This window comes from Mus caroli, unplaced genomic scaffold (assembly GCF_978045245.1).
Source record: "Mus caroli unplaced genomic scaffold, Mus_caroli_1 scaffold_12, whole genome shotgun sequence".
NCBI classification, from domain to species: Eukaryota; Metazoa; Chordata; class Mammalia; order Rodentia; family Muridae; genus Mus; species Mus caroli.
In genome coordinates, this window is record NW_028227267.1 from 3,096,470 (window position 1) to 3,103,264 (window position 6,795).

At 40.6% G+C, this 6,795-nt stretch overlaps 1 non-coding gene across 1 annotated transcript; it reads left to right on the forward strand.

Annotated features, from left to right (window-relative positions):
• The first annotated feature begins 396 nt into the window (after positions 1–396).
• LOC115029364 (U6 spliceosomal RNA) lies at positions 397–503 on the forward strand. Its single transcript, XR_003834915.1, has one exon. It is a non-coding gene; the product is annotated as a U6 spliceosomal RNA (small nuclear RNA).
• The last annotated feature ends 6,292 nt before the right edge of the window (positions 504–6,795 follow it).

Genomic DNA, 6,795 nt, shown 5'->3' on the forward strand with positions numbered 1-6,795 from the left:
TTCTCTCATTTCTGTACTCCTATCCATATTTATCTATTTTATTTCTCTTTTCTAATGAGATATATCTGTTTCCTTTAGTCCTTGACTCTATACCTATACTCCATGGTTCTATGGATTTTAGCTTGGTTATCATTCACTTAACAGATAATATCCACACATAAGTAAATGCATATCATATTTGTCTTTCTGGGTCTGGATTACCCCACTCAGGTTGACTTTTTTCTAGTTCTATCCATTTGCCTGCAAATTTCATGAAGCCATTTCTTTAAAAATAATGGCTGAGTAATACTCCCTTGTGTAAATGTACCACATTTTCTTTATCCATATTTTAATTGAGGGACATCTATGTTGGTTTTTTTTTTTTTCTGATTTTTAACTATTAGGAATACAGCAGCAGTGCTCGCTTTGGCAGCACGTATACTAAAATTGGAACGATACAGAGAAGATTAGCATGGCCCCTGCACAAGGAAGACACACAAATTCATGAAGCATTCCATATTTTTTCAACCAAGTGGAAAGAAAAACTATTCAAAGAATCAACCAAACGAGGAGCTGATTCTTTGAGAAAATCAACAAGATAGATAAACACTTAGCCAGACTCACTAGAGGGCACAGGGACAGCATCCTAATTAACAAAATCAGAAATGAAAAGGGAGATATAACAACAGATCCTTAAGAAATCCAAAACACCATCAGATCCTTTTACAAAAGGCTATACTCAACAAAACAGGAAAACCTGGATGAAATGGACAAATTTCTAGATTGATACCAGGTACCAAAGTTAAACCAGGATCATGTTAACGATTTAAACAGTCCCATATCCCCTAAAGAAATAGAAGCAGTCATTAATAGTCTCCCAACCAAAAAAAGCACAGGACCAGATGGGTTTAGTGCAGAGTTCTATCAGACCTTCAAAGAAGATCTAATTCCAGTTCTGCACAAACTATTCCACAAAAAAGAATTAGAAGGTACTCTACCCAAATCATTCTATGAAGCCACAATTGCTCTGATACCTAAACCACAGAAAGATCCAACAAAAATAGAGAACTTCAGAACAATTTCCCTTATGAATATCGATGCAAAAATACTCAATAAAATTCTCGCTATCCAAATCCAAGAACACATTAAAACAATCATCCATCCTGACCAAGTAGGTTTTATTCCAGGGATGCAGGGATGGTTTAATATACGGAAATCCATCAATGTAATCCATTATATAAAAAAACTCAAAGACAAAAACCACATGATCATCTCGTTAAATGAGGAGAAAGCATTTGACAATATCCAACACCCATTCATGATAAACATCTTGGAAAAATCAGGAATTCAAGGCCCATACCTAAACATGAAAAAGCAATCTACAGCAAACCAGTAGCCAACATTGAAGTAAATGGTGAGAAGGTGGAAGCAATCCCAATAAAATCAGGGACTAGACAAGGCTGCCCACATTCTCCCTACCTATTCAACATTGTACTTGAAGTCCTAATCAGAGCAATTAGACAACAAAAGGAGATCAAGGGGATACAAACTGGAAAAGAAGAAAAATATCACTTTTTACAGATGATATGATAGTATATATAAGTGACCCTAAAAATTCCACCAGAGAACTCCTAAACCTGATAAACAGCTTCAATGAAGTAGTTGGATATAAAATTAACTCAGACAATTCAATGGCCTTTCTCTACACAAAGAATAAACAGGCTGAGAAAGAAATTAGGGAAACAACACACTTCTCAATAGTCACAAATAATAATAGAATACCTTGGTGTGACTCTAAGGAAGTGAAAGATCTGTATGATAAGAACTTCAAGTCTCTGAAAAAAGAAATTAAATAAGATCTCAGAAGATGGGAAGATCTCCCATGCTCATGGATTGGCAGGATCAACATTGTAAAAATGGCTATCTTGCCAAAAGCAATCTACAGATTCAATGCAATACCCATCAAAATTCCAACTCAATTCTTCAATGAATTAGAAAGAGCAATTTGCAAATTCATCTGGAACAACAAAAAACCTAGGATAGCAAAAACTCTTCCCAGGATAAAAGAATGTCTGGTGGAATCGCCATGCCTGATCTAAAGCTTTACTACAGAGCAATTGTGATAAAAACTGCATGGTACTGGTATAGGGAAAGAAAAGTAGACCAATGGAATAGAATTGAAGACCCAGAAATGAACCCACACACCTATGGTCACTTGATCCTCAACAAGGGAGCTAAAACCATCCAGTGGAAAAAAGACAGCATTTTCAACAAATGGTGCTGGCACAACTGGTGGTTATCATGTAGAAGAATGTGAATTGATCCATTCCTATCTCCTTGTACTAAGGTCAAATCCAAGTGGATCAAGGAGCTCCACATAAAACCAGAGACACTGAAACTTATAGCGGAGAAAGTGGAGAAAAGCCTGGAAGATATTGGCACAGGAGAAAAATTCCTGAATAGAATAGCATTGCTTGTGCAGTAAGATCGAGAATTGACAAATGGGACCTCATGAAACTGTAAAGCTTCTGTAAGGCAAAAGACACCGTCAATAAGACAAAAAGGCCACCAACAGATTGGGAAAGCATCCTTACCTATCCTAAATCAGATAGAGGACTAATATTCAATATATATTAAAAACTCAAGAAGGTGGACTCCAGAAAATCAAATAACCCCATTAAAAAATGGGGCTCAGAGCTAAACAAAGAATTCTCACCTGAGGAATACTGAATGGCTGAGAAACACCTGAAAAAGTGTTCAGCATCCTTAATCATCAGGGAAATGCAAATCAAAACAACCCTGAGATTCCATCTCACACCAGTCAGAATGGCTAAGATCAAAAATTCAGCTGACAGCCGATGCTGGCGAGGATGTGGAGAAAGAGGAACACTCCTCCATTGTTGGTGGGATTGCAAGCTTGTACAACCACTCTGGAAATCAGTCTGGCAGTTCCTCAGAAAATTGGACATGGTACTACAGGAGGATCCCACAATATCTCTCCTGGGCATATATCCAGAAGATGTTCCAACTAGTAAGAAATAAACATGCTCCACTATGTTCATAGCAGCCTTATTTATAATAGCCCGAAGCTGGAAAGAACCCAGATGCCCCTCAACAGAGAAATGGATAAAAAAAATATGCAGCATTTACACAATGGAGTAATGCTCAACTATTAAAAAGAATGAATTTATGAAATTCCTAGGCAAATGGTTGGACCCGGAGGGCATTATCCTGAGTGAGGTAACCCAATCACAAAAGAACTCAAATGATTTGTACTCACTGATAAGTGGATATTAGCCCAGGAACTTAGAATACTCAAGATAAAAGTTACAATTTGCAAAACACATGAAACTAAAGAAGAACGAAGACCAAAGTGTGGACACTTTGCCCCTTCTTAGAATTGGGAACAAAACACCCATGGAAGGAGTTACAGAGACAAAGTTTGGAGCTGAGACAAAAGGATGGACTATCTAGAGACTGCCATATCCAGGGATCCATCCTATAATCAGCCTCCAAACGCTGACACCATTGTATACACTAGCAAGATTTTGCTGAAAGGACCCTGATATAGCTGTCTCTTGTGAGACTATGCTGAGGCCTAGCAAACACATAAGTGGATTCTCACAGTCAGCTATTGGATGTATCACAGGGCTCCCAATGGAGGAGCTAGAGAAAGTACCCAAGGAGCTAAAGGGATCTGCAACCCTATAGGTTAAACAATATTATGAACTAACCAGTACCCTGGAGCTCTTGACTCTAGCTGCATATGTATCAAAAGGTGGCCTAGTCAGCCATCACTGGAAAGAGAGGCCCATTGGACTTGCAAACTTTATATGCCCCAGTACAGGGGAATGCCAGGGCCAAAAAGTGGGAGTAGGTGGGTAGGGAATTGGGGGGAGGAGGGTATGGGGTACTTTTGGGATTGCATTGGAAATATAAATGAGGAGAATACCAAAAAAAAAAAAAAAAAAAAAAAGGAATACAGCAGCAATAAACATGTTTGAGAAATGTCTCTGTAGGAAGATGTAGCATCCTTTGGGCATACATCAAAGAGTGGTAGAGCTGGATTTTGAGATAGAGTGACTTCCATCTTTCTGTGTAGTTAAACAGATTTCCATAGTGGCTTATGAGAACTAAAAAGGGGGCAGGGGAAGGGGGAGGGAGGATATCCCAGATCAGGCCAGAGCTCCTGTACTCTGGGCAGGCAGTTGTGAGAGGGCTGCTGGACGCTTTCCACTTGACTCCAGGTGGGCATCTAAGCCACTGACCCCACTCGATGGGGGGTGAGCGGGGTGGACAAGGGGCAGCCACCAACCGCCCCCCACCCTGAGTGACACTCTGTAGATTTGGGGCTACAGGTGAGAGCACATAGGGAGAGAAGTTCCCATACAAGCAAGAGTCTGCACAGCAGGCCTTGAGTCCAGGAGATAATCTATGGTTTTAGAGCTTTATTATAGAAAGGCAGGGGGAAACAGAGAAGGAAGGGAGAAGGAGAGGGAGAGAGGGAGAGAGGGAGAGAGGGAGAGAGGGAGAGAGGGAGAGAGGGAGAGGGAGAGGGAGAGGGAGAGGGAGAGGGAGAGGGAGAGGGAGAGGGAGAGGGAGAGGGAGAGGGAGAGGGAAAGCAGCCATGTCCAAGAGGAGAGAAGGGGGAAAGAGAGTAGAAGAAAGGCTAGAGAGTAAGAGGAAGAGAGTGAGAAGAGAGGAGAGGAGAGGAGAGGAGAGGAGAGGAGAGGAGAGGAGAGGAGAGGAGAGGAGAAGAGAGAGGAAAGTATAAGGGGAGTAAGAGCAAGAGCAAGAGAGTGAGGTGGGGGCATAAGCCCCTCTTATGATATGCTATTATCTTTATTGTTGCTAGGTAGCTGGGGAGGAGTCTAGCCTAAAGGTCAGAAGCTTGAGACGTTGCCTACGTGACTACTAACCATGCTTCTCTTGTGGAGGCTGGGGGAGGGGGGTGGTAACTTCGACAGGAGCCAGGGTCCAGGAGACATGTGAGAACTACTTCTGTCCCATGTAGGTGAATTTTCACCACTGGGTCCCGGGGTTCAACATCTCAGCTCCACTGGAGACCAGACTGTCTGCATATAGCCCAATGCCCAACAGTGGCTTTATAAGTTTTCACTCCTACCAAAAATGGGTGAGTCTTCCCCTTGCTCCATGTCCTCACAAGGTTTGCTGTGCCTGTTTATTTTCTAAGGAAAGACAGAAAGGGAGTGGATCCAGATGGAAAGGGAATTGCAGAAGAACTGAAAAGAGTAGAAGGGAGAAAAAGAAATGTTTTCAATAGATAGCTTGGAATCATCTTTCAGAGGGAATGCCATAATGATTTCCATAGTGGCTGTAAAAGTTTGCCCTCGACCAACAATGGACAAGTGTTCCTCTTACTACATGCTCATGCACACACACACACACACACACACACACACACACACACACCATATTAACTGTCATTTGATTTGTTGATCTCAGCGATATTGTCAAATATAAGATAAAACCTCAAGGAAGTTTGAATTTGCATTTCCCTGATAGCTAAGGTTGTTCAACATTTCTTTAGGTGTTTCTTGAGAATTTGAGTTTTTGCTATTGAAGATTCTCTATATAGACCTGTATTCCATTTTTAAATTGGGTTATTTGTTTTTTTAAATATATATGGTTTATTGAGTTCTATAGATAATTAGAATATTAGTTCTTTATTCGATGTGGAGTTGGTAAAAAATTTTCCCTGGTTTGTAGGCTGACAATTTGTCTCAATGATGGCACCCTTTGCATTACAGAAGCTTTTCAGTTTTATGAGATCCCATTTATTATTAATTGATCTTAGTGCCCATGTTAATGGTGTTCTTCTGTTCAGAAAGTCTTTTCCTGTGACAATGAGTTCAAGACTCTCCCACTTTCTAGTGTATTTGGTTTTATGTTGAGGTCTTTGATATTCTTGAACTTGCATTTTTTTTCAAATAATGTTTGCAATTTATATGCTAAGAGAAAGTTGTAAAGTCATAAATGGTCATTTAATGAGCTGCTTCATAACCCCAAACAAGCTAGTTAATCAGAGTTAGTATTTAGGTAAATAAAGAGTAAGTAAAAGCCATACATCACAGTGCCCAAGTAATAATCTTACTAAAAGGCTAGATGGGACTTGGGGCTTTAATTAAAGGCCCTTAATTCAAGCACTAAATATCAGGTAGGAAAATATCCATTTGCTACGTAGCAAGACAGTGTCAGAAAGAGAGAAGAGAGGGACAAGTTTTTTTTTTTTATTAAATAATTTTTTATTAGATATTTTCTTCATTTACTGTTGGGGCCAGCCTGTGGCTCTCATGTCCAAGTTCGAGCCTTGGAGGCAACCAGAGCTGAAATAGAAGAGGGAACCTAGGCGGGTCTAGAAATAATGGAAACCAAGACAAGCTTGTCTGTTCAAGGCTCAAGTGTTTAATGGTGAATGTGCTTATAAAGGCGGGGGGAGGCCCATTCCCACCAATTCATCCTTGGAGCCCAGCTGCAGGTGACCACCTGCAGGATAGGGTGTGATCTCAGGAATAGCTCAGTGGCCTCCCAGCAGGTAGAAGTATCTTGAAGAGGAACAGCAACAGTGGCTGGACAATAGAGTGATCTAGGGAGATCCCATCTTAGGTAATCTCCTTAGTGGCAGCAAAGTCTAGGTCTGGCTCAGCCAGCTTCAGGCTGGGGGAGGTTACAATTTCCTCCCTGTTATTAATATATTAAAAAAACCTGGACTGAGGCATAAAATTTATTTATACTCTATGGTTCTGCCTGATTTCTTTGGGCCTAGTGAAGAAACCTGTCTCAATGGGATTCCAT